Below are 12,379 nucleotides of genomic sequence, written 5' to 3' on the forward strand. Positions count from 1 at the left end.
CGGGTCCCCGCTAGTCGGGGCCCTGTAATCCGGGTCCCCAGCGACCGGGGCCCTGTAATCCGCGTCCCTGTTCGGGCGCCATTTGTAAGCGGCGAGGAGAAGCAGACAGGCCAACCCAATATGGGTGATAAGCAACTTCTTCTTTATTTGTGACGCAGTTCACACATATATAGGAGTGGTATTCAGCCACTCCTTCTTGGCATAACAGTATTGGTTAGCCCCCACAGCTTCCTCCACATTCTCCTCCCAGGTCCGGTCTCTGGCTACCTCTGGGGGCCACCCCCTGCCTTGCTTGCACAGTCCTCCAGAACTCTATGGTCCTGCACTTAGAGTCATTCTGCAACAGGTCGCAGACCGCAAATCCACCTGGCAGAGCAGGCTCCTGTGCTGGAGCCTCTGTGGAGCTGCTGGGAGCAAGACTTCTGTCCCAAAGCTGGGTGTATCTGTATCTGTATTTTCTTTATGTAGTTCAAACCCAATTGTTAGTGCAGAAGGCTAACGGTTCTTAAACTGTTTATTTGCTAGGCTAGGAGCACGAGTGAAAAAATTGTCTTAAGAATGTTTGTTTTGAACCTTGTATGTATGAGCAGGTAGGGAAAGCACTGAACAAGGGGATAAAAAGGGCTTGGCGGTAATAAACGAGGATTTGAGTCTCTGCATCAACTCGAGTCCGTGTCGTGAAACGCCACAGGGCTGCTGCCGCTTTCCAGTGCTGTGGAGCCAGAAGATGCCGCCAATGGCCACTGCCTGCTGGCGCTGGGGCTGCTGGTCTCAGGTGTTGATGAGCCCTGGGACAGCCTCTCACTGCCTGGCTGTGGGTGCTCCTTTTACCACATGGTGGCGGCTGCTGGCTTCTCTCCTGCTGCCTTCTGGGCCACGTGTAGGTAGTTTGGGTGCAACGCTTCAACTGGGAGCACGCTGGGGAGCCGTGGCATGGCCCGATTGTTGCAGTGCCAGTGTCTGGTGCCAGGGAACTGTGGCATGGCTGTCATGCCTCCTGGCTGTCAGTGCTGGAGCTGCTGCTCCCTGATGACTCCTGACTGTCACTGCTGCAGCAGCTGCTAGCATGGGTTGCGGAGCGCTGGGATAGCCCCGACACAGCCTGTCTGAGCGTGCACCTCTTTGCACGTGGTGCTGGCGTGTGGCTGCTCTAACGGCGTCTTTTGTGCCGAGTGTAGGGAGCTTGGGCCTGATGCTGCAAGCGGGAACGTTCTCGCACCCGCACGGGCCCGGTGGACCTTGAGGCGCTTTCTCTTTGGCATGTTCTAGAGCCACGGGATGATGCTGATGGCCGCTGTCTGGTGGTGCTGCGGCTGCGGCTCGCACGTGCAGGTGAGCACTGGGACAGCCTGGCTGCAGCCTGTCTGCGGGGGCTCCTCCCAGCTCGAGCTGCTGGTGTGCGACTCCTCCTCTGGGAGCATCTTCCGGGCCGTGCGTAGGGAGCCTGGGCCAGACGCTGCAAGCGGGAACGGTGTCGCACCCACACGGGCCCGGTGGATCTTGAGGCGCTTTCTCTTTGGCGTGCTCTGGAGCCACGGGATGATGCTGACGGCCGCTGTCTGGTGGTGCTGCGGCTGTGGCTCGCACGTGCTGGTGAGCACTGGGACAGCCTGGCTGCAGCCTGTCTGTGGGGGCTCCTCCCAGCTCGAGCTGCTGGTGTGCGACTCCTCCTCTGGGAGCATCTTCTGGGCCGTGCGTAGGGAGCCTGGGCCCGACGCTGCAAGCGGGAACGGTGTCGCACCCACACGGGCCCACTGGGTCTGTTGCTCCTGCTTCTTTGCCGTGGTGCAGAGCCACAGGATGCTGCCGACGGCTGCTGCCTGCTGGCGCTTCGGCTGCGGGTCCCACCTGATGGGGAGCATTGTGTCAGTTTTGGCACCGCCTGTCTGCGGGTGCTGTTCGCAGCACATGTTGCTGACGCTCGGCTTCTCTCCCGCTCTCCTCTGTTCCGTGTGTCTGGTATCTGGGTCTCTTGGTTGTCCCGGGTTTGGTGTCGCCGTTGGTCGGGCCCAAGGGAGCTGGAAGGGCTGCTGCCCTCACACACTGGGAAATCGTGGCATGGCCCTGATGGCATCTGTCTGACACTGCTTGGGCTGCTGGTCTCCTGTGCCTCAGGTCCCAGAGTTTGCCCCGCTGCTGCCTGGCTGCTGGTGCTGGGTCTGCTGGACTCCACTTCCAGAGATCCAGGAGACTGCCATGATGCTGCTGGGCTGACAGTGCTGGGAGCGGTAAGCTCTAATCTGGCACTGGAGGCTGCAAGGGGAAGCAGGAAGGTTAAGGGCTTGGCTCCCAGGCCTGGGGCAGCGTAGGCCTGAGCGGTGCCCCAGCCCTCCTGGAGCAGACAGACTCTGCCAAGCCCACACCAGGCACCCACTGCCAGGCCTTGCCTGGCCCCTGGCCCCAGCCCAGGAGCACCCAGGTGCTTTGACACTTACAGGTGCCCAGGCCAGCACAGCTGTCACACTCCCATCTGGCCTCACGGCTGTTCCCCAAGTTGGAGCAGCATCTGTGTGTGCCCTCAGCAGCACAGGAGCAGCACAGGAACAGCTGCCAGGGCCTGGGGAAAGAAATGGGTTCATGTCTCTGAGGATAAAGCGCCCACAGCACGGGATTGCCCAGCAGAGCTCTTCCCTTCATCCCTTCTGCTTCAAGCCCTTGCTGAGACAGAGATCCCGTGCGGAGCCCCGGGGTGCAGCTTTGGCAACTTACCCGTCTGGCTCTGCCACCCGTCTGCCTCCTGGACAAAGGCACTCCCTGGCATCGCAGCGGCCGTGCCTCCGGAGCAGTTCTGCGTATGCATCGTTGTCTTCCCATGACGGTTCTCTGGTGGAGAAAGGAAAATCGATGAGCCCCTGCTGCCTCAGCATAAGGCATATGTGGGGCCTCCCCGCTCTTCCCCCCACACCCTATTTCCAACTCCTCCATGGAGCTAAAGCCCAGACTCAGGGGACAGCAGAGGGCCAGTGTTGGCCAGGAGGACACTAACCTGAAGGGGATTTGGATCCCCATGTTTATCATTTCCAGAAGAAACTGATACCGATTTCTACACAGAGGGCACTGTAAGCACAAAATTCCAGAATGCATAGCCTGTTCCTGCAGGAGAAACATAAAGAGCGCGAGTGAGGCTCTGCGACTGCTGAGAGCCTGCCATGCCCAGAGCAAGAGAACAGCTCCTACCTGGATGCAGGCCCTGTGGAACCAGGTGGTTCTGCATGCTGGGCACACCATGGTCCCATAGGTCGTTCTGCCTTCAACAGGGTCCATGCAGATGAGGCAGACGGTGCCCTCTGGAGCCACCAGATCTTGCTGCTGTGGGCGGTGCTCCTGGCAGAAGGACCTGGGGGAAGAGGGAAGGGATGGGTGAGATGAGAAGCGCTGGGTCATTCCCTGGTGACGGTGTGGAGGGGAGAGGAGGTACCTGGACGGCAGGAGATAACGGGTGACACATTCACCCTCCACGGCACAGGGGAGATGGAACCTGCGGTCGCAGCCCACCTCCTGGCAGGTGATGGTGGCCCCCCTCTCGCCACACACGAAGCAATCCTGGAAAGAGCAGAGCAGCCCCCATCAGCGGCAGCCTCAGGGCCTCCACAGCCAGACCGACACCTCGGGGCAGGGCGCAGAACGTGGCCACTGCTGGGTCGCAGACCGCAAATCCACCTGGCAGAGCAGGCTCCTGTGCTGGAGCCTCTGTGGAGCTGCTGGGAGCAAGACTTCTGTCCCAAAGCTGGGTGGAAGGGCTGGGATTGTGTCCCTGTCGTCTGAGCTAAGCTCCCACAAACCTCTCCTGGCACAAATCACTCAGATCATCTCAGATCCTCACCATCTGGGCTGCCTGCTCGACTGTACGTTGAATATCCGTACAGGAAAATCTGATCTCTCCTTCCTGTTCAGTGTCTTCTGGATGAAGCTCACTGGCCAAAAGCTGCAGAAGAGACAAGGAGCTGATGAGGGGCATGTGTCAGGGCTGGTGTGTTGCAAAGATGAAGCCAGCCCCAGAGGAACTCACCAGGCAAAACAGATGGGCGCAGAAACCTTGAGTAACCAGTTTTGGCCCGCAGATGTTCGGGTCTGCCTCTGCCTGGCGACACAGCACACATGCTGGAGAGGAGAGAGCAAATGGCACTGAGAACGAGCACCTCTGTGGGGCCAGGGATGCGTCCCTGAGGGATTGCCCCCAAGGGCTGCTCTGTCTCTACCTATCTGGCTGCTGGGCAGGGCTGCAAGCCTTGGAGAGGAAAGGGCACTGCAGGCATGGGTGTCCCGGAGGGTGTGCACTGCCCAGCCCTGGTCCTGCTTGCCAAGGAGAGGAGGGGCCCTCCCCCAGGGTGGCTTTGGAGCTCCTGCCTCCCCCTGCCAATGCTCCCGGTGCCACCCTGACAGCCTCAGGAGTCCCTCTGCCAGGCTGTAGGAGGGGGACTTTGCTCTCACCCTGCTCCATCGAGTCGGGTGTCCTACACCTCCTTGCAGAGGTGTCAGACATCAAAGGTGGGCGTTTGGAGAGTCTCTGTCCCAGCAGCGCTGGGGCGTCTTCTCCAGATGCTCCTCTGCTACCTCTGAGGGAGAAGAGGGACACGGGTGAGCTTGCAGCACAGGCCCAGAGCCCTGCGGTGTGGAGCCCCGTCCTCCCTCAGCAGCCCCCCGAGAGCCCTGTCCCTGCCCTCTACTCCCCACGCCTCACCAGGTTGCAGTGATGCGCTGTGCCCAGCGTTCCCTTTTTTATAGGCCTGCCCTCGCCACCGGTCACAGTGGCCTCTGTGACATCAGCACCGCTGGCCTGCGTGTGCCCCAAATACAGGCAGGGGCACCCTCGGCCACAACCCCCCCCCCCCCGTGACATGGACACTGCATCACAGGGCTGGCTGTGAAGCACAGCCAGGGACCTGAGCCCTTGGCACCCAGCTCACCGGGGTGGCTGCTCCACCTGCAGGTGCAGAGTCAAGGGCCAGCTTAGGGACATGGTTTCCTGGTAAACTTGGCAGTGTTAGCTTAACGGTTGGACTCAATGACCTTTAGGGCCTTCTCCAACCTAAATGATTTCTGTGACTCTGAGGATCTGGGGGAAGAGATGAGAAGTTCTGGGCCCCTCCTTGGTGACGGCGAGGAGGGGAGAGGAGGTAGCTGAGCTGCGGGAGGTAATGAGTGACACATTCACCCTCCACGGCGCAAGGGAGATGGAACCTGCGGTCGCAGCCCATCTCCTGGCAGGTGATGGTGGCCCCCTCTCGACGCACACAAAGCAGTCCTGGAAAGAGCAGAGCAGCCCCCATCAGCGGCAGCCTCAGGGCCTCCACAGCCAGACCCAGACGTCAGGGCAGGGCGCGGGATGTGGCCGCTGCTGGGTAACAGGCCACAGATCCACCTGGCAGAGCGGGCTCCTGTGCTGGAGCCTCTGTGGAGCTGCTGGGAGCAAGACTTCTGTCCCAGAGCTGGGTGGAAGGGCTGGGATTCCGTTCTTGGGTAGAACTTGCATCTTTGCTCTTTCTTTGCAAGTGTGGCCTGGACACAGGCTGACCTCTCTCATCTGCAAAGGAGGCGGGATCTGACAGTTGCCCGTCAGAATGTTTCCCTACATGACAAAAGAAAGCAGGAAATCGTGCCTATGCCCAACCAAGAGGAAAAGGCTATTTTCTTCTTCTGTTGATCCGAAGGTGTACGATAGGCAAGACTCTGCCAAATTTACCAGCAACCCCTTGCTGAAAGAGAAGAAAAATAACGAGTGTTAAGCAAAGAAGGAATGGAAGTAACCCTGGGATAAAACAAAACGGATATTCTTGGATAACAAGACAAAGGCCCTTGTTGGGTCCCTGCTTGATGGGTTCGTCCTGCCTTGTCTTCTGTCTCTTCATTACAAGAGGAATAACCCTGCCTTGGTTTCCAGCCCAGCCAAAAGAGAACATCTGTAGAACATTAGCCAATACGACAGGACAAGACACCCTGTGCCTGTCAGTTGCCACACCTACGAGTCCTTTCAGACTGCTGTTGAAAGCAATGGCGGCCTGGAATCCTGAGGACATGTGGGATGGCTGGAGGGGCGTAAAAATACAGTCGCAAGAAATTTTCAATGATAAAATGAACATGAGCCAGCTTCAGTGTGCGCTCGCAGCCCAGAAAGCCAGCCGTATCCTGGGCTGCATCAAAAGGAGCGTGACCAGCAGGTCGATGGAAGTGATCCTGCCCCTTTGCTCTTGTGAGACCTCACCGGGAGCATTGTGTGCATTGCGGTGTTCTCAACATAAAAAGGACATGGAACTGTTGGAACAAGTCCCTAGAATGGCCACGAGGATGATCAGGGGACTGAAGCACCTCTCGTATGAAGATAGGCTGAGAAAGTTGGGGCTGTTCAGCCTGGGGAAGAGGAGGCCGTGTGGAGACCTCATAGCAGCCTTCCAGTATCTGAAGGGGGCCTATAGGGATGCTGGGGAGGGACTCTTCATTAGGGACTGTAGTGATAGGACAAGGGGTAACGGGTTAAAACTTAAACAGGGGAAGTTTAGATAAGATATAAGGAGGAAATTCTTTCCTGTTAGGGTGGTGAGGCACTGGAACAGGTTGCCCAGGGAATTTGAGAATGCTCCCTCTCTGGTGGTGTTCAAGACCAGGTTGGGTGAGGCCTTGGGTGATATTGTTTAGTGAGAGGTGTCCCTGCCCATGGCAGGGGGGCTGGAACTTGGTGATCTTAAGGTCCTTTCCATCCCTAACTATTGTAGGATTCTATGGTCCTAAACTGAATGATTAAGATTGTAAAAATGGATATGTATCTGTATTTTCTTTATGTAGTTCAAAACCAATTGTTAGTGCAGAAGGCTAACGGTTCTTAAACTGTTTATTTGCTAGGCGAGGAGCACAAGAGAAAAAATTGTCTTAAGAATGCTTGTTTTGAACCTTGTATGTATGTGCAGGTAGGGAAAGCACTGAACAAGGGGATAAAAAGGGCTTGGCGGTAATAAACGAGGATTTGAGTCTCTGCATCAACTCGAGTCCGTGTCGTGAAACGCCACAGGGCTGCTGCCGCTTTCCAGTGCTGTGGAGCCAGAAGATGCCGCCAATGGCCACTGCCTGCTGGCGCTGGGGCTGCTGGTCTCAGGTGTTGATGAGCCCTGGGACAGCCTCTCACTGCCTGGCTGTGGGTGCTCCATTTACCACATGGTGGCGGCTGCTGGCTTCTCTCCTGCTGCCTTCTGGGCCACGTGTAGGCCGTTTGGGTGCGACGCTTCAACTGGGAGCACGCTGGGGAGCCGTGGCATGGCCCGATTGTTGCAGTGCCAGTGTCTGGTGCCAGGGAACTGTGGCATGGCTGTCATGCCTCCTGGCTGTCAGTGCTGGAGCTGCTGCTCCCTGATGACTCCTGACTGTCACTGCTGCAGCAGCTGCTAGCATGGGTTGCGGAGCGCTGGGATAGCCCCGACACAGCCTGTCTGAGCGTGCACCTCTTTGCACGTGGTGCTGGCGTGTGGCTGCTCTAACGGCGTCTTTTGCCCAGTGTGCTGGGAGCTTGGGCCTGATGCTGCAAGCGGGAACGTTCTCGCACCCGCACGGGCCCGGTGGATCTTGAGGCGCTTTCTCTTTGGCGTGCTCTGGAGCCACGGGATGATGCTGACGGCCGCTGTCTGGTGGTGCTGCGGCTGTGGCTCGCACGTGCTGGTGAGCACTGGGACAGCCTGGCTGCAGCCTGGCTGCGGGGGCTCCTCCCAGCTCGAGCTTCTGTCGAGGTTCTGCATGCTGGGCACACCATGGTCCCATAGGTCGTTCTGCCTTCAACAGGGTCCATGCAGATGAGGCAGACGGTGCCCTCCGGAGCCACCAGATCTTGCTGCTGTGGGTGGTGCTCCTGGCAGAAGGACCTGGGGGAAGAAGGAAGGGATGGGTGAGATGAGAAGCGCTGGGTCATTCCCTGGTGACGGTGTGGAGGGGAGAGGAGGTACCTGGACGGCGGGAGATAACGGGTGACACATTCACCCTCCACGGCACAGGGGAGATGGAACCTGCGGTCGCAGCCCACCTCCTGGCAGGTGATGGTGGCCCCCCTCTCGCCACACACGAAGCAATCCTGGAAAGAGCAGAGCAGCCCCCATCAGCGGCAGCCTCAGGGCCTCCACAGCCAGACCGACACCTCGGGGCAGGGCGCAGAACGTGGCCACTGCTGGGTCGCTGTAAGCGGCGAGGAGAAGCAGACAGGCCAACCCAATATGGGTGATAAGCAACTTCTTCTTCATTTGTGACGCAGTTCACACATATATAGGAGTGGTATTCAGCCACTCCTTCTTGGCATAACAGCATTGGTTAGCCCCCACAGCTTCCTCCACATTCTCCTTCCAGGTCTGGTCTCTGGCTACCTCTGGGGGCCACCCCCTGCCTTGCTTGCACAGTCCTCCAGAACTCTATGGTCCTGCTCTTAGAGTCATTCTGCAACAATTCCCCCCTTTTTCTTTGTGCAAGCAAGGCATTATGGGTTATTCTGTTCACCTGTTTTATCACACAACTATAAACAAGTCTAATAGCTACGATGATTAACCTAACAATGATACATAAGTGCAATACTTCAAACAACAGTGTTTGACTCAACCTGTAATGCCCCGTGAAGACAACCATCTAGTTATTCTTAGGATATTGCTCATTTACTAGTGCTGGGTAAGCTGAGCCAGGGTTCTCAGCTGTGCGTGTATCGAATTAGCATAATCAGAGAGACTCATACAACACATTCTATCAAACTCTTCACATCCATGTCCCTGTTCCAACAACAAAAGGTTCTGCAGTGTTGCATGTCTTACAGAGTCAACATTAAAACAAATCAGGAATTGCCTTCGATGTAGAATTGTCTGCTTAGCAACTCAGCAACCCAGTCTGCTTAGTTGAGCCAAGCACTTACGGTGATTTGGCATATTATGATTGGATACATGTTTTGAAGACCCTTAGTGACTAACATATAATTGGTTAAACACAGGTGTGAGAACTCAACCTTGAAAGCTTGCCAACAGTCCACAGTTCTCATTAACTTGGTGAATTCCAGCCTCTTATCTTGCTTGCTTAAACTTCTTCAGGCCTCTCATGGCCTTGCTGTATCTTTCAGGACTATTCAAAGTTTATGTACCAATTATGCATTCTCCTGTGAGAACACTGTCTCCACATCTCCCCCCTTTTCTTTTATCCAGTAACAAGTCGCTACTACAGCAAGGCACACACACATTTACATTAGCAGAGTAACTATTACAGGGTGCAGCAGCATGTTGAAGATGCTGATGGCAGTGAAGGACTAGCCAAAGAAATTTCTTACCAGTGGAATTCTCCCCCCCCTCTTAATTTGTTCCATCACCTGCTTTATAACACTACCATTGTATTAAAATTTTTCTAGCTTTTGCCTTAGCATTTTCTAGCAGCTACTGCAAATTTCCATACTCTAACATCTCTTTTACAAGTGACAAATCTATACAATACAAGGTGCAGTTTCTTATTAGCAACTAGCTAGTAAATACAGGTGGTTTTATACACAAAATCACAACCTCTAATAATAGCTATTTTACAAGCACACATATTCAGGATGTTACTTTTCAGTTGCCCCCAAGTGATGTTTTGCAGTTATTTGTTCTTTCTCTTCCTCCATCTCATTCTGCTTGGGGTAATCACGGTCAGCTCCTGTAGCTGAGGCATCAGGTTTATCCATTCGTCTGTCCAGCTCATGGCAAGGCTTGACAAACTTTGCAGGCAGTCACCATGGACCTGTAGGCAGGAGGACACAAATATACCCCCTCCCCCAGGTTATCAGTTCTTCAGAAGTAGACAGGTTAGACAGGTTAAAGTTAAATGTAACATCATTACTCTCTCTCTCCCCCCCCCTTTTTTTTTTTTTTTTAGTCCATGCAAAAGCCATCATTACTCCCACTACAGGCCCACGTACAGAACAAGAGAACAAGGACCCTGTGGAGACTTAACAGCAAACCAGCTCCGAGAAGCATCATTGCAGTGTGAGGTGGCAGGCTCAACCTTAGCGGGCGTCCCCGCAGAGGCTCTGCCTCCCCCACATCGTATGAGGCTTGGGCTTTTATACTGACCAAAATGCACACTCATTCCAAAACAGGTGGCCAGCCTGTGCTGGAAGAAGTGGCCAGCAGTATCTACAGAGGTCTCCAAGGGTTGATAGAAACCTGGACATACTTATATTTACCAACTTCTAGTACATGAGTATCACAGAGAAACTGTATGGGCTCCCCCTGTCAACTGCAAGAAAAAATCATAATATATACAGCTTGAGTATAAGAGGATTTTAACGCATACGTGGTCACTGTTTGTCAGGCCTCCTTAACTATTTTGAGATCAAGAGCTTCCCACTCTTTAGCCCCCTGCTGTGTAGTAAACACAGGATATGTAGAGATGCCCATTGCAGAAAATTCCCCAGTAATGATCACATATTTGGTTACCCGTTGTTACAACTGAGCGTCTCCAGAGCCAGTAAGTCTGAGCAGACCGACCCGGGAGACAAAGAGTCAGGGTCTGGAAGCAGAGGATACAAATCTGGCTCGGATTCAGGGGATTCGGGGGCTGATCCTGCGCCGAACTCGGGGTCTCCGTTGCTCGCAGCTGTGTCTTTCTAATCAGGTGTATCTCGTTCGGTATGTAGCCATCTGCAGACCTGGCTCCTCCGTGACTGAATTAAAAACTTTTTCACTCTAGGGCGTAGTGGGTTGGAAAGGCTCGCGGTTCCTTTAAATCTCCCGCTCGCGCATGATCCCTATTTTCTACTGCGTGCTTCACAGTGGCGCCGCAATCGATCCGGCGCCGAGGCACCGCCCTTTTTCTTTCGGATTTCTCGACATTTATCATGCGTATACCTTCTAATATACTTTCTCTGTCCTTTTCAAAGTCCCTACTTTCGGAACTCGGGTGGTGGGGGAGCAGGGGGGTTACACCTCCTCCGCGGCACCTTCTGATGGAGGGGGAGAAAAGGAAAAGGGGGGGGTGCGGGGTGGGGGGGGTGGGAAACCCTGTGCTCCCGCGAGTTGGGGGGGGGGAACGAGTTGTAATCTTCCCCCGGTTTCAACCGACCGAGGACGTCTGTTCCTAGTTTCTCCGTTGCTACCGCGGCACTTTTCTTTTCTGCCTTGTATCTTTTTATACAGTTCATTACTTCCCTCCGTGGTTTACCGAGTTTCTTTGCCTTTTTATAATCATTAAGCACTGAGTCAAATAGTTCATCACCAAACTTTCGCCACTCACTCTCCTCAAATATTGTATTAGGATCTGCAAAAAAAATCTCTTAGCCTTCCCTAGCCACTAGACCTGCTAGCTGCTTTAGAGTCTCAGGCTCAATTCCCCGCTTTTATAAAAAGCACTGTAAAAAGTTCAGGGCTCAGTTCCCCGCTTTTATAAGAAGCACTGTAATAAGTCCAGGGCTACCTCTCGGTCCATTTTCATGGCCAGCCTTTTCCGGATCGTCTTCTTCTGGGTCGTCCTGTAACCTCGGTCTCCGGACCGGCCTCCCGGCGCAGCAGTCTGGTTCGCCCTAGCGGCGGATTCTTTCGGTTAGTCGAAGCACCCGGGTCCGTCACGCCACCGCAGCAGCATTGCCCGCGCTTCCCGGCCGCTGCCGCCGGCGCCGCTCACTCGCCGTTCCGGGTCCCCGTCGACCGGGGCCCTGTATCCCGGGTCCCCGTTAAACCGGGGCCCTGTATTCCGGGTCCCCGTTAAACGGGGCCCTGTATCCCGGGTCCCCGTCGGCCGGGGCCCTGTATCCGGGTCCCCGCTAGTCGGGGCCCTGTATCCCGGGTCCCCGTCGGCCGGGGCCCTGTATCCGGGTCCCCGCTAGTCGGGGCCCTGTATCCCGGGTCCCCGTCGGCCGGGGCCCTGTAATCCGGGTCCCCGTCGACCGGGGCCCTGTAATCCGGGTCCCCACTAGTCGGGGCCCTGTATCCCGGGTCCCCGCTAGTCGGGGCCCTGTAATCCGGGTCCCCACTAGTCGGGGCCCTGTATCCCGGGTCCCCGCTAGTCGGGGCCCTGTAATCCGGGTCCCCAGCGACCGGGGCCCTGTAATCCGCGTCCCTGTTCGGGCGCCATTTGTAAGCGGCGAGGAGAAGCAGACAGGCCAACCCAATATGGGTGATAAGCAACTTCTTCTTTATTTGTGACGCAGTTCACACATATATAGGAGTGGTATTCAGCCACTCCTTCTTGGCATAACAGTATTGGTTAGCCCCCACAGCTTCCTCCACATTCTCCTCCCAGGTCCGGTCTCTGGCTACCTCTGGGGGCCACCCCCTGCCTTGCTTGCACAGTCCTCCAGAACTCTATGGTCCTGCACTTAGAGTCATTCTGCAACAGGTCGCAGACCGCAAATCCACCTGGCAGAGCAGGCTCCTGTGCTGGAGCCTCTGTGGAGCTGCTGGGA

Source organism: Pezoporus flaviventris, unplaced genomic scaffold, assembly GCF_033815535.1.
Source record: "Pezoporus flaviventris isolate CSIRO_AGI_PZ_B2104156 unplaced genomic scaffold, CSIRO_AGI_Pfla_v1 ptg000013l, whole genome shotgun sequence".
NCBI lineage: Eukaryota > Metazoa > Chordata > Aves > Psittaciformes > Psittacidae > Pezoporus > Pezoporus flaviventris.